Source organism: Mixophyes fleayi, chromosome 6 (assembly GCF_038048845.1).
Source record: "Mixophyes fleayi isolate aMixFle1 chromosome 6, aMixFle1.hap1, whole genome shotgun sequence".
Taxonomy (NCBI): Eukaryota; Metazoa; Chordata; class Amphibia; order Anura; family Limnodynastidae; genus Mixophyes; species Mixophyes fleayi.
The window spans coordinates 117974256-117996563 of record NC_134407.1 but is presented as its reverse complement, the minus strand read 5'-3'; the positions used below and the strand labels follow the sequence as shown (position 1 = coordinate 117996563).

Sequence of the window (22308 nt, the reverse complement as noted above, 5' to 3'; positions counted from 1 at the left end):
GGGCAGAGTGTAGGGAGAATATAAGCTGCAGTGTTCTGCTCTGAAAATAGCGTTCAGGGTGAAAGAAGGACAAAGAAAACAATATAATAGCTGTGATTATTGTAAAGCAGTTTTATAGAGATCAGTCAGCTAGAATAGTTTGCTGATCAATTGGTTTTAATTTCAATCTGTCAGATAGTTTAGATGGAGCAGTGGCTACTAGTTGTCATTTATGCTTATATAATAGTACTAGTATATAGACTGAGTTAGATATCATTGTGAACTAAGCTGTATATTTAGTGGAGAAAAACAGTGTGCTTTTGCTACATGACAATTAGCAGCAGAATCCAAAAAAGAAATAGATTTCTTTCCAAATTTTAAGTATTTCTAGTAAAAGTAATCTTGTGTGGGGCAGTGTCATCTGAATTAAGTTTGTTTGCCTGTGAGTGTCACTGCAGTAGAACCCCTCTAAAAAACTCTCTATTCTAAAAAAAAATTTTATTTTTTAATACTTATCATCATCATCATCATCATCATCAGTTATTTATATAGCGCCAACATATTCCGTAGCGCTTTACAATTGGGGACAAATGTAATAAACTAATAAACAAACTGGGTAAAACAGACAAAGAGGTGAGAAGGCCCTGCTCGCAAGCTTACAATCTATGGGACAATGGGAGATTGACACATGAGGTTAAGTATACATTTTGCATCTTGGCCCAGCCAGACTGCAAAGGTAGGGTGACTCATAAGCTAAATGATCCTGTCACACAATAATGTTGGTCCGGGGGTAGTTGTCTTGTGTGAAATTGTGTAACAGGCTAAAGGTAGTGAGGTTAAGATGGTGGTTGAGGAATATTATACGCTTGTCTGAATAGGTAGGTTTTCAGAGAACGCTTGAAAGTTTGTAGAACAGAGGAGAGTCTTATTGTGCGAGGGAGAGAGTTCCATAGAGTGGGTGCAGCCCGAAAAAAGTCCTGTAACCGGGAATGGGAGGATGTAATGAGGGTGGATGAGAGACGCAGATCTTTTGCAGAACGGAGTTGCCGAGTTGGGAGATATTTTGAGACAAGAGAGGAGATGTATGTTGGTGCAGCTTTGTTGATGGCCTTGTAGGTTAGTAAAAGTATTTTATATTGGATTCGGTAGAAGACAGGCAGCCAGTGTAGAGACATACAGAGTGATTCAACAGAGGAATAGCTATTTGCAAGGAAAATCAGTCTTGCCGAAGCATGCAAAATAGATTTTAGGGGTTTGAGTCTGTTTTTGGGAAGACCAGTAAGGAGGGAATTGCAATAGTCAATGCGGGAGATGATTAGTGCATGAATTAAGGTTTTAGCAGTGTCTTGTGTGAGATATGTGCGGATTCTGGAAATGTTCTTTAGATGTATGTAACATGATTTAGATATAGAGTCAATGTGGGGAACAAAGGATAGGCGTGAATCAAGGATTACACCTAGGCAGCGAGCTTGTGGGGTGGGATTTATGGTCATGTTATCAACAGAGATAGAAATGTCAGGTATGCTCTTGTTGGCGGGTGGGAATATTATTAACTCTGTTTTAGAAAGATTAAGTTTGAGTTGACGAGAGGACATCCAAGATGAAATGGCAGAAAGACAGTCAGTTACACGGGACAACACAGATGTCGAGATATCAGGAGAGGATAGATAGATTTGGGTATCATCCGCATAGAGATGATACTGAAAGCCAAAGGAACTTATTAGATTTCCAAGAGAAGCGGTATAGATAGAGAACAGCAGAGGACCTAGCACCGAGCCTTGTGGTACTCCAACTGATAGGGGAAGCGGAGCAGATGTGGCTTCAGAGAAATTAACAGTGAAAGAGCGATTAGAGAGGTAAGATGAGAACCAGGATAGAACTGTGTCTTGAAGACCTAGGGATTGCAGCGTTTGTATGAGAAGAGAGTGGTCAACTGTGTCAAATGCAGCCGAGAGATCAAGGAGAATTAGGAGAGAGTAATGGCGTTCAGTCTTAGCAGTGATCAGATCATTAACAACCTTGGTCAGCGCAGTCTCTGTGGAGTGTTGAGAACGAAAGCCTGACTGAAGAGGATCCAACAGGTTGTTTGCGGAAAGAAAGCGTGTGAGGCGAGTGTAGGCAAGTCTCTCTAGAAGCTTGGAGGGGCAAGGGAGCTGAGAGATGGGACGGTAATTTGAGAGAGAGTTTGGGTCGGAGTTTTGTTTTTTTAGAATAGGAGTAATCACTGCATGCTTGTATAGTGATGGAAAGATGCCAGTAGAGAGTGAGAGATTACAGATTTGAGTTAGAGGTGAAATGAGCACAGAAGACAGGGATCTACCAATTTGCGAGGGAATAGGATCAAGAGGACAGGAGGTAGAGTAGGAAGATAAGAAGAGCGTAGAAATTTCCTCTTCATTTGTGGGGTCAAATGAAGAGAGGGTGTCAGAGGGTAGTGGGAAGGAAATGAGCTGATGGCTTGTTGAGGAAGAGGATATCATTTCTAGTCTGATCTTATCAATCTTGTCCTTGAAGTAGGTAGCAAGATCCTGAGCACTGATAGTAGATGGAGGGTTCGGGGTGGGAGGATTGAGAAGATGATTAAATGTATTGAAAAGGCGTTTGGGGTTAGAAGCCTGAGCATAGATAAGAGATTGAAAGTATGTTTGTTTTGCAGTGTCCAGAGCATTTCGATAGGAGTGGTAGACAGAAGTATATGTGAAGAAGTCATTAGAGCTTCGAGATTTACGCCAGTGACGTTCTGCTTTACGGGACAGTTTTTGAAGATTTCGTGTTGCTTTGGTGTGCCACGGTTGACATCGAAGTCGACGTGTAGTATGAAGTGTCGCTGGAGCCACTTGATCAAGGGCCGTTGCTAAGGTTAGGTGAAAATGAGGTACTGCCATCTCAGGGGATGAGAATGTAGAGATAGGGGAGAGAAGGTGTTGGAGAGAGGTGGAAAATTGTTGAAGATTAATAGAATTCAGATTTCTACGAGTATGAGGAGGCTTGGTTGAGTTAGACAGTAGAGAGGTTAGAGCAGTGGGGGTGAGAGTGTAGCTGATAAGGTGATGATCCGAGAGGGGGAAGGGTGTATTAATAAAGTTAGAAACTGAGCATAGTCTAGAGAAAACAAGATCAAGGCAGTGGCCATCCTTATGAGTAGATGATTCAATCCACTGGGAGAGGTCAAGTAAGGATGTTAGAGAGAGTAGTTTGGAAGCAGCTTTGGAAGGTGGGTTATCAATGGGGATGTTGAAGTCACCCATGATGATGGTGGGGATGTCTGAAGATAAGAAGTGAGGGAGCCATGCAGAGAAATCCTCAATAAATTGTTGGTGTGCTCCAGGGGGACGATAGATCACCGCAACACGTAGGGAGAATGGATTAAAAATGCGAATAGCATGTACTTCAAAAGATGTGAACGTGAGTGATGGGACATTTGGTAGAACTGTGTATGTGCACTGTGGGGAGAGAAGTAGTCCAACCCCACCTCCTTGTCTGCCTTCAGGTCTGGAGGTGTGGGTGAGATGGAGGCCACCATGTGAAAGTGCTGCAGGTGAGGCAGTGTCTGATTGCATGAGCCATGTTTCTGTTATTGCCAGAAGGTTGAGGTTTTTGTCAATTATTTGTCAATTTGTAAGGGTCTTTCAGTGAGAGTGTCAACACAGCTGCACACCTCACAAACAACACTATATATTGTAATTTTTCTATTGTTCAATGCGTGTCAATTTTTAAAGGGTCATTCAGTGACATCAAGAAAAAAAAAAAGGGTGTTGTGTGTAAGTGTCAACTCAGCTGCACAACCCAAAAAAAAACTATGGGCTTGAGTTATTAAGGAAAGCAAGGCAAAAAAAAGGAGTACATTTTTTGTTGCAGTGGCTGCAAGAAAAGGGTCATCTGCCATGCCACCAACTGAAGTAAGCCCATTAAAAAAATGAAACAGCAAAAAAAAATGTTGACATGCTACGCACACACTAAATTTGGATCGTTAGACAGCATGCATCATGGAGAGTGAAGAGTCAGTAACAATCAGATGTCATTAGATGGACAGAGGCATAAGTAGATATTTAGACAAGTAGACACCCAATTGTAAAGTGCTATGTAAATTGCTGTCACTATGACAAATGAGGCTGAATAGGACGAATGCACTTAAAGGGCGACAGGGTTTGTAGTAAGCTGAACACTTACCTGAAGGGGTTAACATGGGTTGGCCCGACCAATGTGTACTCCAGTGGTAGGGACCTTGATTGATATAGTAGGCTGTACTTCCTGTTCTGCCTCATTCCACAGCACGAGATCCCACCCACCCATTCCTTGGTCTGGTATTTACGGTTATGTTGCGGTAGGAAGGCACTGCGTTCAGCGGCTGATTTGTGGGCGCACAGGTAATTGTCGTAGGTCACTGCCCCCCGTTGAGGCACCAGTAACTCCCTTTTTGGCCCTTCGGTGAGGAGGGTCCTTGTCCGGCTCGGTGAGGGAGGGCAGCGTGAGTTTTAAAAGGGGCAGTCACTCTGACGCCAACTCAGTGCAAAGTTATGTTGGGATTTGTTCCCCGTGGTTGTGGATGTACGGCGGTTTGCGCCAGTACACTCGTGATAGTGTTATCAGCTTGAGAGTTGTTTCGCAGTGCCCTTTCTCCGCCACCATAGGTCTAGTTAAAATTAAAATCATAATAAAAGTTCTGCCAATTTTTAATAACTTATACAAGTCTCCGTGTGTTTATTTGCATGCAAATGTTTAGAATTATAAGGTTGATGTAAGGTTTACGAAACATACACGGTGAGCCCTTTATATAAATAAATGTTGATGATGATAGACAAAGGTGGCCTACACTCGTACTAAAAACGTCAGACTAGTAATATCACTTCTCGATGGGCAGAGCATTGATCATTAGCCAAAAGCAGAGCTTTGAAATACCTTGTTTAACTTAAGTGGTTGTTAATGGTATGATTAGGTTAGATGGGGCTGTAATGCTGCCCTTGTGAATCATATAATAGGACTTGTAGGGTGGGTGCAGTGTATGGGGTAAGGATAAGAAATTATTTAATTAGCCAAATTAAACAGAAAAAACAATTTAGTGTATGTAGTGTAAGGTGCAAGAGATAAAAATGTTGACACGCTACACATCACACTAAATTTGAAAGGTTAAACAGAATTCAACACGGAGAGTGAAGAGGCAATAACAATCAGATGTCATTAGATGGACAGAGGCATCAGCAGATATTTAGACAAGTAGATAACAAATTTTAAAATGCTACGTAATTTGCTGTCATATACAAATAAATGTTGATGATGATAGATGTAAGTGGCCTCCACCCATACTACAAAACTTCAAAGACTATGCACACAATACATTTTGAACGTTACATGGCATCCATCATAGGCAGAGAAGCTACATTAACAGGCAGAGGTCATTGGATGGACAGTGTTATGAATAAATAGAATTAGACATTTATAAAAGTAAATAGACAAAGGTTGCCTGCACCCATACTAAAAGCATCAAAGACTATTACTATGTACTTCTCGATGGGCAGAGCATTTATCGGTAGCCAAGAGCAGAGCTTTCAAATACCTTGTTTTACTTATATGCTACGAGTAAGGTAGATCTGTGCCGCAATGCTGCCCTTGTGAATCAAACAAGGGAACTCTGATATACTGTATATCCCAGTTACCATGTACATCTACATCCAGTTACAATGTCCAATTTGAAACTAAAATGTCAATCTCAATTCATCATTTTGGCTAAGCTCAAGTGGACCTAGTACGATTGGTTCGGGACACCCTGAATGGGTGGGTCTCCTTGGTTTGATGCCGGAAGGCTGGTGGTGTTTGGCGCACAAGGTGCCTATGCCTCAAGGGGGACAGGGCCCGTAGGTGACCTGAAAATACAGTGGAGGTGAGATTGTAACCCTTACCTTGCACAATCCCGGGGGACTGCCCGAGACGTGCGGCAGAGACCCATGTATATAAATATGGAATGCATAAATAATATATATATATATATTATATTTGTGAAGTGTAAGAAATATATAAAATAGACAGTTCAGATACAAATAAGAGTGTATAACTGACATTGTAGCAGATTTGGTTGCCAAAGACATATGTCTTGACAAGACAATGCAATTGAAAATCCACATTCTGAAATCTTAAGAGAACAGAATTTGGCACTGACAAAAAATACAGGTATAGATGGAAAAATGATAGAGTTAGAGAATTGTAATTTATGCAATGATGGCAGATTTACAAAATCCTTCATTAAGATGAGAGTGGACACAATATCTCAACTACGAACAGCGGCATTAGAGGACATTTAAAAGATCATAAGAAGGCAAAATGTTAAATGGTGCAAGTCAAGATGGAATAGTCCTTGGGTTCACCCACCCACCCATATGTTGAAAAGGACTTGCATATAGTTTAAAAAAACAAGTACTTCAGTTACAGGGACTGACACTTTTGTGGCTGAAGTGCTTGATTTGTTTGGGCCCCCACAAAAGAATAAATAAGGATGTTAACAAGTGAATCATGGTCACTGGTGATCTTCCTTAAAGGTGACAAATGACAATGTTAACATTACCCTCATCAAAATTGTCTACATAAATTACATTTCTATTTTAAAAAAAGAAGACACAACAAGTCGGTAACTGTTAGGCTGCATATGTGACACATTGGAGATGGTCAGCAGCAATACTTTGGCCAAAATTTGTGAAAAATTGGACAGTGAAGAGATCATTATAAAATAGACTGTAAATGATTGTTAATGCTATAAATAGTAATATTTGAGCAAAAGCAGCTCAAAATTACATTGTTTTAGCTATTTTCACAATTTTTAATTAGATCCAGATCCAAAACCCAAAACAAAAAATACTTTTTTGTATACCATAAGTTAAAATCCAGTTTAACATTAGATTCATTCAATCATTGAAATCGGATCCAGAAAAATAAGCAAAACAGACAACTCATAGCTTAAACAAACCAAGATCTGCAGCAACAGGGCAACAAGGTACATAAAAACAGATAAGTGATCAGGTACAAAGTTAGACAAATATTAATTATATAGACAGTACACTAAGTTAATCAGAAGAAACACATTGTATAGCTTGTATAGCAGAACAGCTGGTCAACTTTATAAATTATAAAAACTTCCTGTGAAAATTTCCAAACCACTGATTTTAGCTGGTCTCCGAGGAGGAATGCTGTGTTACAAAGTACGTAAAGTCATTTTTGGGGCTGTGCTTTTAAAAAGTAAACTCCTGGAACCCGACGCACTTTATGCCGCAGGTGCAGAAGTGGCTTCACTGTGCATGCACCACTCTTCTTCTATGCTAGTGTTTCTTCCAACATCTGCTTTGTTATACACAGAATAGGTACATATAGATGTGTCCACATTTATAACAATTATCATCATCGTCGTATTTACACCTCCCCTTATAGCAGATGCAAAAGCTACCTCTTCTGTTTAATCTGTTTGGTTTATTTGCCCACCTGCGGACCCACTGATATTGGGGAGGGAGATGGAAGTGGCTGGACGGAGGCGCTAGGTGTGCCCTCCATGGTGCTGGCCACACCCTCATGACACTGGTCACTGCCCCTCCAGAAGCACATGACTCACAATAGGCCCTTCATAACTCTCAGCTCCAGGCCCAAATGGCCTTAATCTGGCAAACGGGGCAAGGCCACAGAGTGCCTGTGGCGTGGCCATGCCCCCTTTGCAAAGTGGCCACATACCCTGTTCCGCTGCAGGGGACAGACATATTGGGAGGTATGCAATTTAGAGGCAGATTAATAAAAGAGTAAAAAGTCGGTGAAAACAGGTATTTTCACCTGCAACAAGGATTTTTTCTGTTTTGCAATGAACAACAAAAGGCTATCTTCTGCTTTTGCTAAGCATGTTTAACAAGTATTACAATACTTATTCTGTCATTGTCATCTCAAGAGTGTGATAGCAGATGAAAACCATTTGATGCTTTATTATTTCAATAAAACATTTTTTATGTGAATTTTTGTTTAGAAAAATAAAAAACTCGATTTATTTTACACTTTCTGTAATATTTTGTTTTTGACATGTGGAACTAAAAGCCAGCTCACAGGCATAGAGACTAGCCTGGTGAAGATGTAAGTAAACCCTTACTTCTCCAATCCAGTCAATACTCAGCTTTATCACCAGAAATGACGACATCTTGATAAATAAGCCCCTTAGTGCTGTAATAGAACACCTGCAGTATTTCATTAATTAAGCAATAGCACAAATGCAAGCTTTGCTTTACAGCAATGGTATTAGCCTGTTTTGTTGATTTCCTCACAGAAGCACAGGTCATTATATAACAGATTTTACAAATGTTGTAAAATCGCCAAGCCATGTTGGTGTGGTGTGTGGACAAGTTTGAGACCCATTGCTGATAATCAGGGGCCTGCCTCTTAACAGATGCAGTCTTACAGAGGAATTTGTGGTGAGATACAGTAACCATGGCGCTGATGGAAATCAGACAGCTTTGGTCCAACAAGGCAAATTCATTCAACATGTAAAAAAAAATAAACATTACTATCCATGTCATTAAAACACATTTAAATCTTCATTCCCAGATAATGTTGACAATATTTGTTTTATGTGTATCAGCTAATCACACTACTACAAAATCAGTTAACGTTTAGCATTTAGACCAGCAGGGAATGAACAAATGCAGTATGGTTGTTCTGGTACCAGGGAAAGGCTCACAGGATTTGGGATGACATCATGTTACATGCACCTATGTAAATGCTGCAGATGTAGAACAATACCCCCACATATTGAAATAAGATGCAAAATCACCCTGTGTCTGGCTAGCTGGCTAACTACATATGGGTGCTCCTATGAATTATCCAGTGTCATAACACAAACAGCAATGTGATCACATTATATAACACACAGCTTACTCAGTTTTTACTCTATAGATCTAAAAGAGGGTGGATGCCATTCAAAAAGCTTTGTTTAAATTTTTTTTAAATGCTAGGTACATGATATATAGTGAAATAGTAATGTCAATTTGACATGTATGTAATTTTTTTGCATAATCTCATTAACTGGCAACTATTATCTTTCCACAAAGGAAACAGGGAGCATAAAGATGTTCAAAAATGAACAGTGTATTTGACATAGCTTAACTCTTGTGTTACCACATAGGTTATCAGACATATTGATGTGTATATTGTTTTGCAGTGCTGCCAGCAAAAAAGGGGCTAAGGAAAGGTCAATTGCCAAGTCACACTCACAGGAGACAATCCATGAATTTCTTAATTTATAGATGCATACTCTTTCTATGGGAAACAAATAAATACATAATATATTACATAACATAAGTGCAGAGAATGGGTTAATATATACCACCCTGACCCCATGATTACCTCTCGCTCCGGTATGGTGAGAGAGCCGCTGTGGAGGATCGGGTGCTCCAGTCAGTATGTATGTGTGTGCGTGTGTCTGTGCAGAATCTGACGGAGCCTGGTTGCCATGGTGACGTTTTCTCAGGCTGTCTCCCAAAGGGTGGGCTTAGAGAAAATGTTTTCTATAAACCTGACAAAGACAGCAAAGCCTGTAAAAGCATCTCTGAGACTTAATGTTGTGCAGTCTTAGTTATGCTACAAATATGCAGAGTCACATAACATACTACTATTTAATTATGTAATAAAATGCAGGATTATATCAATGATATATAAAGCAATCAATAGATTCCCAGTTGAGGAATGATCATTACAAAGAATGGCAGGTACAAAATAATAATTGTGATGAGAGCACAACTGAACAAGACTCACAATCTGTAGGGAACATTGCAATGGTTTTTAAAAATGTTCTATTTAGGATTTCCTTATATGAGTACAAGTACATTAGTCAGCAATATGCTTCACTTGATTACTATATATGTGTCCTTGAGACAATATCCTTTACTCTTGACATGAATTAGTCAGATTGATGACTTTGGGCATGTAATGAAAGAAAATGCTATCATTATGGTCAGAGTGCCCATGTTTAAAGGAACTGTCCATATTTGTTTTTTCTCCTAAATTAGATATAATGGATCCAGATGTTCAATTTCATCAATACAAGTCCCTGAATAACTTATTTTGTTAGTTAGATACACACACCAGCAGAGTGTATTGAATGGTACCTGGTTCTAAGAGACTCTTCTCTTCTCTCAATGCAAATATACAGTCCCCCACCACCATCTCACTGATGGTTTTTAAAACACTGGCACAAATAGCTATGTGCAAGGACTGTATGCAAATCCCCAAACAGTCCCACCACTGAATGGAAAACTGTTGAGATCCAGGTACCACTTGGTACACTCAGCTAGTGGTTATTTAACAAACATAAATAGATGTTCATAGCAAAAGATAAATAAAAAGGTTTGGGAAATTAAAATACTCCCTTCCTCAGTGGACAATGCAGCATGTAAGACAATCACAGAACACTGATCCATACACAGTTGATTTGAATTAATATAATTGTTTTGTACTATTTATACTTTAATTATACTATAGTTGATGTACACAGTGATCCGTTGATGCCTGTTTGGGCTTCACTGCCATTTCTCAGAAGAGCAAAGTGGTGGCCTACTCAGAGGGTGGAAATGCAAAGTCCTGACCCCCAAACATTGTTGTTCGGGGGGCTGGGGATTACATATTCTGTTTTCCTGGCTGTACAGTCTATTAAAGAAGGGGTTATATCAATCCCACCAAAAAGTTGATTATTTTTGAATTTATGAACAGATTTTTTTTTTTACTGTAAATTAGCTGCTATATGCAGAAGTTTTTTTCTTGGAGTACCTTCATCAAAGTGGATTACATTGGATTATACAGTCCAAGGTATGTGCAACCCCTCCTATATTGAGAGATTAAGTTAGGCATTTAGGTCTACTAAGACTTGTTTAGGGAAAGAACTCCACAAAATAGATATTTCCATCTTGTCCATGTAGCTACAAAATTGACTAATCACTGCACCTTATGTACGCCTTCATAAAATTCCCATCATACAGCATGCTGTAGATGAAAATAAATTGACTAGAATGTGTCACTCAGTGGCTTATATGTTTCTCTTGCTTTATTTTAGCTTAAATAGCACAGTTTTACCATTTCAATGGATGTGGCACTACAGGCCACATTTTGTGCACCAATGATTTAGAACAGTTGATGTCCAATATAATCAGCTTATGTGGAGTATTATCCACTGAAGTTGGTACAAGTCCTCACACGAGCACCAGAGGAGGACTTCTACCATCTTCAATGGGTAATACTAAAAATAAGCCTGGGGATTTTTTGTTCTCATATTACTGGGACATACATAACATCTGTTGCTGAGGTCTGTTGTGACCTATCAAAATAAGCTAAAAACTTAATTATGTTGTGCACTGATTGTTTTACACTGTTGTTCCATTTCCGCTCTATACATATACATATGTGTACATGTCTGTAAGAGAATAAAATAATATATACACGTTTTTGTTTAGGTTGGGTTATAATTGGTCTTTAAGCCTGTACCTAGAATACTTTGTGTCACGAACTTGGTAATAAAAGATGGTTACTTTCTGGTATTGACACAGCTGAACTTGAAGGCAAAGATTGTAACGTGCCTCTGGTCTTCGTCAGGCATCCCTGCAAGGAGGTATGGGTTTTGCTGCGAGAGACGCGCAGGTTGCAGTTTTCCAAACCAGCTACCAGTGAAATAACAGATGAATAAGAGTAGTCAGATGATCCAAGTTCTAGCCATGCGGGATACAAAGTACAAAGGGTTAATCCAGAAGAGTAGTCAGGAAGCCAAGGATCAAATACCAGGAGTAGAGAACTAAGCCCAAGGAAGCAGCCAAAATCAGAGTCAGAAGTAGCCAAATCGATAACCAGGAGATCAGACCAAATGCAGGATGCAGGAACACTGGAGCATAGAACTAATACTTTGTGCCAGAGACCTCTATTTATAGAAGGGAAGGACCAGGGGTCTATGAATAGCATCCCTTTGCCTGGCATCGGGATGCGTATGTCCAATAGATGTGGCCAGACGGACGGACGCGAGGGGGCGATGCAAGGAGAAAGTACAACTGTTAATACAAAAGGAAAAAAAAAAAGTGGAGGGGTCTGTTTTATAAACAGTATTAATTTTAGCGCTGCCAAAGTTAACAGTGTTTATAAAAACCAGCCCTACACTTTTTATTTTACCTTTTGTAGTAACAGATGTACTTTATCCTGCAGTCGGGTCCTCGCATCGCCCCCTTATGAGCAGCAAACTGACTGTTGGGAAGTTAGCTGTGTGGAGAATGAGACTGCCGGCATTAACTCCTCTTGGAAATCTTTCCAGCCACTTTTTGTGCAAGTCTACATTGTCGCTATAATAGCCATCATATAGTTTTCCTTTCTACCTCCCTCTTGTCTGAATTCTCGTCATCACTAATTAGCAACCCATCCAATACAATCTAGTACAGTGTTTGCTAACCTGTGACACTCCAGGTGTTGTGAAACTACAAGCCCCAGCATGCTTTGCCAATATATAACAGCTTATTGCTGGAAGGGTATGTTGGGACTTGTAGTTTCACAACACCTGGAGTGTCACAGGTTTGCCAACACTGATCTAGTAAATGCAGAATACAGTGAGGAATAAGCCAGAATACCAAGGGCTAGATTTACTAAGCTGCGGGTTTGAAAAAGTGGGGATGTTGCCTATAGCAACCAATCAGATTCTAGCTATCATTTTGTAGGAGGTACTAAATTAATGAAAGCTAGCATCTGATTGGTTGCTATAGGCAACATCCCCACTTTTTCAATCCCACAGTTTAGTAAATCTAGCCCCAAGTGTCTTAACGGGAAAAAATGGAAAACATGAATTTAACGGGGCTGATAAGCTCTGTAAGCAAGATCCTTCTGGTATAAATTTATTTAAATGAAATAGCGCAGGGTGCTTATTTATATAATTGCCAATGCACTTATTTTTGATATTATATATATTTTGATATAGGAAACCGTTATTTCTGAATCCAGGGTAGAAAATTCATTTTTTCTGTTTTAACCTTGCTAAAGGAAATGCCTTGTTTCTGATGTATATATCTGATACAATTAACCTTTGTTTAGAAAGTCTTTTGTGTATAGCGATGTGGGGAAATGACTTGTTTGGGGGTTGTACCTTTCTTTGGGAATGTGTATTCTGCAACTGTTGGAATAAAGGACTCATGCTAATCTCATGTTAATCAGGCCTTTTGATGTGTGAGGGTCCACTTGAAGACAGGAAGGTTTAATTAAGACCTTGCTACTAGATTTCATGTGTCTAAAAACAAGATGCAGGACATCACAAAGTTTTTAGGCTATCACAGATTAGTGTAAATATTATTAACTTTGCATTGCATGTAAATCTATGTTTAGGTAAACACATTGCATCCTGATTCTAAAAATAGCCTGTGTCCAAATCTGTATAAAAAGCACTGTCTTGTACACTAAAATGTAGCATTCTGATGTTCCATCTGACCTGACCACTGATACCTTTAATCAGTGGAACTGTTCTTGTCAGGGCACCTGACCAATAAACAAGACCCTGCTTGACAACTTCTTCAATATTGCTGTAATACTGTGACCTTGAGATTAGACCTTAAATCTAATCCGTCCTCCGGCTGTTTCTGAGATTTTGACCCAGCTCTCCAGTACCACCGCTCTGCCGCTACCCAGCAACTGGTCATTTTGATAGGCAAGGGGGATCCATCCAAAGCACCCTGATCCATAGTAAGCAGTCAGGGGTACCAGCCCAAGTGTACCAGCACGGGAGTACACTAGTAGCGACAGTTACCCAGAAGGAACGTGGTTCAGGGCACCATAAAGGAGCTCAGTGGTGGCAGCAGGCTCTTCCTACTGCGACAGGAGGGGCGTATTCGGAATAACATAAGGGGGCGGTGGCAAAGTAAGCCCAGCCGGTTCCCAGCAACAACAGACAGGTTGGCATAGGCTGTCCATCCTGTCACAGATTTCAGGTGTGATAACCACAGGCGGCTTTTCATGAACCAATCAGGAGAGCCAAGTTATTCAGGAGAGGAATAACTGCAGCCAGGATAACGCATAGGATGTCTGATTACACCAACGTGTCCAGGGCAGACCTCGAGACTCTGTGCAGTGCCAAGGGCATTGACATCAGCCATTTGCCAAACAGGGCAGAGATGAGAGAGGCGCTGAGGGAATGACACCGAAAGCATGATACCCCAGACACCGGAGATCCCAGCTCAACAGCCTGCAGCGACCTCTACCCAGCAAACTGCACCCGCACAACCAGCCCCACTGTCCTATGATGAGCGCAGGGCTGCCGGGCTAAAGATCCAGCTGGCAGCCTTAGGGGAAAACGCATCTGCAGCCGAGCGGGTACAGGTCATCGAGATATGGCGCCAAGAGGGCAGGGCACCAGACATGCAGCCTAGGGGGGAGGTGGCCCCTAGGGGATCAGAACTGTCATCTCTACCTTGCCCTAAATTTGAGGACTGTGTTGGGAATATTGATGAGCACCTGCAGGTATTTGAAAGGACCAACAGGCTACACACTGTATTAAGAGAGGAATGGGTTAAGCATCTGGTGCCCACACTGCAAGGACGTGCAGTGGAGGCCTACCGTGGGGTGCCGACAGAGGACTGTGCGGACTATGATATAGTGAAAAGGGCACTCCTTAAACGGTACACTATTACTCCAGAGACCTATCGTCTGAAATTCCAGGACTTTACAAAGGACCTCCTCGCCACCCATGAGGAGTTTGCCAACCTGCTTCGGGAGTCTGCCAGGAAGTGGGTGCGCGGACCAGGTGCCCAGACCGTGGATGAGGTAATAGACTTGATGTGCCAAGAACAGTTTCATCGCCGGTGCACACCGTAGGTGACAGAATGGGTGCTGGACCGGAAACCTGGCACCCTGCAAGTGACCGCCTAGCTGGCGGATCAGTATTTGGCAGTGAGGCCACACTTGCAGAAGTGCGAGGCTAAAAGCCAACCCCAAAGGACTGTACAAAAAGGGGGACACCCTGTTCTACTAACCCCCAAAAGCAAGTACTTGATCCTTCGGATACCACTCGCCAGCCACCGCCCCGCCCTTTCCCTATAAATTATCAGAGACCATCGGACATCAGAGCCCAGGATGAAGAGGAAGTGCTACAGCTGTGGGAAAACCAGTCATTTAAGGATGGACTGTCCCACAGCCCCAGCACCCCAGACTTGTGCCACTAATCCGAGTGCTGGGGCCCGGCTGACTTGCTTAACTGGCGAAGAAAAGCCATTAGAGACTGTTTCCACCCCTACCAGCCCAACAAAGTGTGGCGTGTCTGAAGGTGACTCAGCAGAGAGAGTAACCTGTGTGTCCAAAAGACCCCCCAAAAACATGTGGAGAAACCAGCAGCCGATCCGAGTGGGACCCCTGCAGGTTGTAGAACTGAGAGACTCAGGGGCCTCAATCACTGTAGTGAGTCCCCATCTTATTGATCCTGCTGCAGTATTGCAGGATCGCACTGCCAAAGTTACTGCGGCAGATGGACTAGAGAAGGAAGTGCCTGTCGCAAGAGTGTATCTGGACTGGGGAGATGGCCAGAAGTTGCGAGATGTTGCCGTTATGGATGGCCTCCCAACTGATGTGATTTTGCGCAATGATGTTGGGGCTGGAATTGTGTCTGCATTTCTCAACTCTATTACCTGGAGCCAAGCTGCTAAGCTACAGTCTTCAGGATCTACACCTGCACAGCCCAGCCCAGAGGAAAAGACCACAGCTGCTAGAAAACAGCCATCACCAGCAACACGGCTTCAGCCAGCACAGAGGGAAGACCACCTCTGCTATTTCTTTAGGAAACAGCCAGCCTCTGGAAAGACTACATCCCCTAGCGACGCAGAGGATGTTGTCTCTTGTCAAGCTGATCTTGTGGGGGTGTCTGGTAATGCTCCTGTCCCTAGCAGTATGCCAGCTCCAGCGGTGAGTACAGCTGACCACAGTGACCTCCCTTTGACTAACCCCACTTTGACTGACCCTAGTCATCCCAACATAGACCCCCCTGCAGTGTATCCTGACTTAGACAATAGTGAGGGCCGCAGGGAAGAGTTCAGGGAAGCGCAGGTCTCTGATACCCCACTGGAAGGCATGAAGTGCCAGGCAGGCAGCAGCTTTTCAGCGATCGAGGTAGGGAGTGTGACCTGGCATAAAGGGTTGTTGTACCATGTAGCTAGGAAGGTAGATGGGGATAGACCAGTCTGGGAACAAGTTCAACTGGTGGTACCATGGGGCTTTTGCGCACAACTAATGTCAGTTGCCCATGAAATCCCTATGGCGGGACACCAGGACAGAGACCAAACACTGAAGCGTCTGACACAGAACTTTTTCTAGCCTGGAATGTCTGATGACGTCCGGGCCTACTGTAAGTCCTGTGATGTATGTCAGCGTCTCGGGCACAGTGTTCGTGCTCCCCTCGGGTCCTTGCTAATAATTGGGGAACCTTTCCAGCGAGTGCCTGTGGATATAGTAGGTCCCGTGCCTGTGCCCTGTATTAACACTTTTGTAGATGAGTTGGACAGAGTTCAGGGTTACCTAGAGGACATTTTCAATTTTAGTAAGATTTGGGAAGATAATCTGGATCAAATAGGGCTGGTGTTAGGGAAGATTGGGTGGGCATGTATGACTGTTAGGGCAGAGAAGTGCCAGATGTGGATGTCAGAGGTACAGTACCTGGGTTGTCATGTGGGGGGAGGAAGGGTTAGGTCAGAACCAGCTAAGGTAGAAACAATCGAGCCTGGCCCCAGCTCACGACCCAGTTACATGTATTGGTATTCTTAACGACTGCAGGGGACTACAGACGTTCTATCCCAGACTTTAGTACTCTAGCAAAGCCCCTGACAGATCTCACTAAGAATAAACTCCCCAAAGTAGTTAATTGGACACCCGCTTGTGAGCTACCATTTTAGTCGTTAAAGGAAGCCCTGGTTTGTGCTCCAGTACTGTTGGCGCCTAATTATGACAAGGACTTTATTGCGCAAACTGACGCGTCACAGTATGGACTGGGAGCAGTACTTAGCCAAGTGGAGCCAGATGGGCAGAAGCAACATGTGGCCTATTTGAGCAGAAAACTGATTGAGAAGAAATATTTGCCCATTGTGTGGGCAGTGAAAAAACTTCAACCTTATTTGTATTGACGACATTTTATTGTGGTGACTGATCATAATCCTTTAAAGTGGCTACGATACACCTCAGGGGAAAATGGCCATTTGTTGCGCTGGAACCTTGCACTTCAAATTTATGACTGACATAATTCACAAGCAAGGAAAGGCTCACAGCAATGCAGATGGACTGGCTCAGTAGGAGGAGCCGGATCCTCTGGGTCACCTTCGGTAACCGTAGTAGACTGCAGACCAGGAGCCAAATCGTCGGACATGGCACGCTGGTTGCCGCATGGACAAGGGGGAAGGGGAGGAGTGTGACTGAATCACGTATAAATAACTTATGGTATAAATTTATTTAAAGGAAATAGCGCAGGGCGCTTATCTATATAATTGCACATGCACATGTATTACTTCTTACGGTATATATCTGATACAATAAGCTTTTGTGGATGGAAACCTTTTGTGTATTGTGATGTGGGGAAAATGGCTTGTTTGGGGCTTGTGACGTTTTGTGTGAATGTGTATTCTGAACTGTCTGAAGAAAGGCCCATATGTTAATCAGGCCTTTTCATGGGTGAGGCCTATTGAACACAGGAAGGGTTAATTAAGACTTTGCTACTAGATTTCCTGTGTCTAAAAACAAGATGCAGGACATCACTGAATTTGTAAGATATCAGAGACAAGTGTAAATATTGTTAGCTTTGCAATGCTTGTAAATCTATGTTTTGGTAAACAGGTTACTATCACGCATCTCACCAGTTTCACTGTGTGCTTTGGTTTCCCTTGGTTACCGCTATCTGCTGTTCAGCCTGGCGTTCCTCTATCATCGGACGCCATCTTGCCTAGTGGTCTGCGCGTGCTTTTCCCTTTCAACCTTCAAAACCTCTGCTCCGCAGTGATTGGATCATCTGCAGACAGTTCCTTTTATAAGGGCCCTCCTCCCTTTGATGGGTGTCAGATCATCAGACCTCTATACCTGATAGGAAGCATTCCCTCTGACTTCTGTTGTTTCTGACATCATAGATGGTGCAGCTTACTGCTACTCAGAATTCCTGTGCTGCGCACTGCTTCTCAGCAATACCTGTACAGCTCACCACTTCTCAGCAATACCTGTGCTGTTCACTGATTATCAGTATTACCAGTGCAGCTCAGAATACCTGTGCTGCTTACTGCTTCCCAGTGTCAGCAGTCGCGGCGGTGCCCGCAGCCGCCACGACTCTTCCTGCACTACTAATGATGTCCCGGCCATCTCAATGATGACCGGGGCGTCACTTCCGGTTCCTTCATCCCAATTGCCTAGGCAACAACCGGGACGCTTCAGGTTCCCTGCCGCCACGCCCCGGCCAGCTGTCAAAAAGCTGTTCAGACCCAGCCATCTTTGGCTAATTAGTAATTATGCTGCAGCCTGATTCATTAGTGCAGTTGGGCGCACTAGATCTCATTGGCCCCACTGCTATTATTACTTAGTCAGGTCCTGGGGATTCTATGAGGGCTTTGCCCTAATTGGCTTTATGCACTATTTAAGGCAGTGAGGACCGAGGCTCGCTGCCGGTTATAGCGTCCTGTTCCAGTACTGCTGCCTGCTATTGTTCCTGTGTTTGGCGTTGAAACCTGAGATTGATTACCCGTGTATGACCTTTGCCTGTTCCTGGATTCTGAACCTGTGCTAGTGACCCTGATCTATTGCCTATACCCGGATTCTGAACCTCTGCTAGTAACCCCGACCTATCGCCTGTCCCTGGATCCTGAACCTGTGCCTGTGACCTTGACCCTTTTGCCTGTACCTGACATACTCTCTGGTGCTCTGTTCAGTTCGCTGATCTCTGGCCTGCCTCCACACCGTGGGCTACCTCCTCTACCTATGCGCTGCCGTGTTAGCATGAACTCATACTACTCTGAGCATAAGACCTGGGGGCATCCTAGTATCTGTGAGCCTGTGTTAGCATAAACTCATACTACTCTGAGCATAAGACCTGGGGGCATCCGAGTACCTGTAAGCGTAACCAGTCTCTACGGGAAAGGCGGCTGCTAAAGGTGAAGACATCTTCTACCTGTTCTATGAGTTTATGCCGCATTGGTGGCCATAACACTCAGCGACTACTTGTGTAGCTCATCACTACTCAGCAACACCTGTGCAGCTCACCACTTCTCAGCATTACCTGTGCAGCTCAGAAAACCTGTTTTGCACACTGCTTCTCATCAACTACCTATACAGCTCACCACTTCTCAGCAATACCTGTGCTGTTCACTGATTCTCAGCATTACCTGTGCTGCTTACTGCTTCTCAGCAACTACCTGTGCAGCTCATTACTACTCAGCAACACCTGTGCAGCTCACCACTTTTCAGCATTACCTGTGCAGCTCAGAATACCTGTGCTGCATACTGCTTCTCAGCAACTACCTGTGCAGCTCATCTCTACTCAGCAATTACCTGTGCTGCTTACTGCTTCCCAGTAGTACCTGTGCAGCTCATCTCTACTCAGCAATTACCTGTGCTGCTTACTGCTTCTCAGTAGTACCTGTGCAGCTCATCGGTTCACAGCCGTTACCTGTGCAGCTCATTGCTTCCCGGCATTATCGCGCAGAGCATTGCTCATCATTGGTCCTGTGCCAGTGTTATAACACCTGTGTGGATCTCAGTGCTATTGCTCTCTGCAGCTCATCGCTTCACTGCCATATTGGCTCAGCCTATCTCACAGTCAAGACCTGTGGCTTCACTGAAATGCATCGCTCATCATTGGTCCTGTGCCAGTGTTATAACACCTGTGTGGACCTCAGTGCTTCAGCTCTCTGCCATGCATCTCTTCACCTCTACTATTGTTCTGCCTAACAACTGCTTGGTGGTTCTGCGCATTCTCTGCTCTGCGCCCCCCTAGAGGACTGCGACCTGCGGTGGAGAGCAGCCAAGGCCATATTCCCTTGTGGAAATCCCTGGTGAACAACTCTCCACCGTTAGACTCCGCACCTCTCTAGGAGTAAGCTGCCACTCTAGCAGCAATAAGGACCATTCCCAATATACGGCTTTCGTGACAGTTATATACTGATTCTAAAAATAGTCTGTGTCCAAATCTATATAAAAAGCACTGTCCTGTACACTGAAATGTATCATTCTGATTTTCCATCTGACCTGACCACTGATACCTAAAATCAGTGGAACTGTCCTTGTCAGGACACCTGAGTAAAATAAAACATCACTCTTTGCTTCAAGACTCCGCTTGACAACTTCTTCAATATTGCTGTAATCCTGTGACCTGCAGATTAGACCCTAAATCTAATACATCCACTGGCTATTTCTGAGGTTGCACCCAGCTCTCCAGTACCACCGCTCTGCCGCTACCCTGCAGCTCTGGTCAGTGTGATAGGCCAGGGGGGATCCATCCACAGCAGCCCTGATCCATAGTAAGTTACCAGCCCAAGTGTACCAGCACAGGAGTACACTAGCAGTGACAGTTACCCAGAAGGAACGTGGTTCTGAGCGCCATAGAGTAGCTCAGTGGTGGCAGCATTGTAAGCCCCTCCTACTGCAGCAAGAGGGCGCATTTAGGATAACGTAAGGGAATGGTGGCAAAGTTAGCCCAGCTGGTTCCAAGCAACAACAGACAGGGTGGCATAGGTGGTCCATCCTGTGACACTAAAGGATATCTTTCCCTAGCTGGGAAGTGTGTTGGTTCTGTTGGAACAGTACTTCCAAGATTTGCCTGCAAACAGGTTAAACAGCTAGCAGAAATTTGCAGTTAGTGTAAAGAATCTCGGAGCATACCAATAGGCCATAACCAATTGAGCTATAGCAGTCTTTGCGTGTTAAACCACGACTAAGCTGTGCCAAAACAAGGAACAAACTTTTTTTGGTGCAACAAGCTTACCATCATTACTGCGCCACAAACCTGTGTGGGCAGGTTCACATCCTCCCTGTATGCCAGCTGCAGAATTTCTGTGAAGAGCAAACTTTTTGCATAGAGATTAACATTTGTTCATTAGGGGCTACAGTAACTGTTATTAATTTACATTTTTTTCTTCAATCCTTTTACTGCTGCTGACTTTACTACTGTGCCAGCTCTGGTATTAAACAATTTGCCAATCAATGTGGGTCCACACTCTATCACTGCATTTCCCTCACTCTCCTGTAAACCATTATCAGGTTACCCATGAACATTTGGGCAGTAAGTGGCTGCTCATTAAACATTTGTTTACATATTTCTCTTTGTAACTTAACTGTGAAGCTATGCCTTTCAATGTCATGAAAAAATGCTTTCATCAAAGGGGCAGTCCCTAGTATCACAAACAGGGAATGTCAGAGTGACATGACCTGGGTGCATGCTCAAAGCCACTCCTGTCTCATCATCACCTAGCACTGCCCCCTTAAATGACTCTGATGTCTCTTCCTGGCTTTCAATCATTTCATCACATAAAGCCTTCTCAAAAGGTTCCAGGCATTCAGCCATTTTAAAAGCACTTTCACAAATCAGAGTACACCTCGCATTGTGTCTGCAAATCACTCAGCATTTTCTCAACAGAATCTCCCAATCACCAAATATTTAAGCATATTTTCAGATTCTGTGTCTTCCCTATCGAAGGTACAAATGTATTTACTTGAAAAGTCTCATTCACAGGCATGACTTTATCTTGTTATATTTCTTTATGGGCATAACAAACTACCCAATTTCTGAGAGATATTCATCAGCGTAATTTTCACACAGATTAAAACTGCTTGTAATATCTGCATGTTAAAGCTCACTTCCACTTTTCTCTACAGAAATGACTTTTTGGACCCCATCCAGCTGGAGGTCAGTGTTTTCTCCTGACACAATAATTTACAGTCTTGTCCGTCCGTTGATTCGTGCAGTGACGGACAACGGAGTTTAAAACTTTTTGCATCTCTTCAAAATATTACAATTCACCAATACATGCATTACATTTACAAATGTAGAACTTTTTCGACCTTAAAACAACAAAACAATACTCACTCCCTCACTTATAGAGGAAGAAAAATTAAATGATATCCTCCAGCCTACAGTTGTGGAACTACAAGTGCCAGCATTAAACTAAATATTAATCTGCTTTAATGTGTTGTCACCATTCTGGAGATATTTAAACTACTCTTGAACTATTGAAGCATACTCGAAGAACCTTTTTATCAATTTTACATACATAGTCAGATTACCAAAACCATAACCCTGCTCCTTTCTTCACACACTGAAGTCTTTTACACAGAATTAGGGGGAGGGATTCAATT

The 22308-nt window shown here is 43.0% G+C and overlaps 1 protein-coding gene across 1 annotated transcript in view; it reads right to left on the bottom strand.

The window, feature by feature from the left end:
- Nucleotides 1–9448, bottom strand: part of CALY (calcyon neuron specific vesicular protein) — a 43792-nt gene extending 34344 nt beyond the window's left edge. The window contains exon 1 of the mRNA XM_075217183.1: nt 9340–9448. The gene's annotated coding sequence lies outside the window, so the exon portion shown is untranslated. The remainder of the gene's footprint in view (nt 1–9339) is intronic.
- Nucleotides 9449–22308: the final 12860 nt, after the last annotated feature.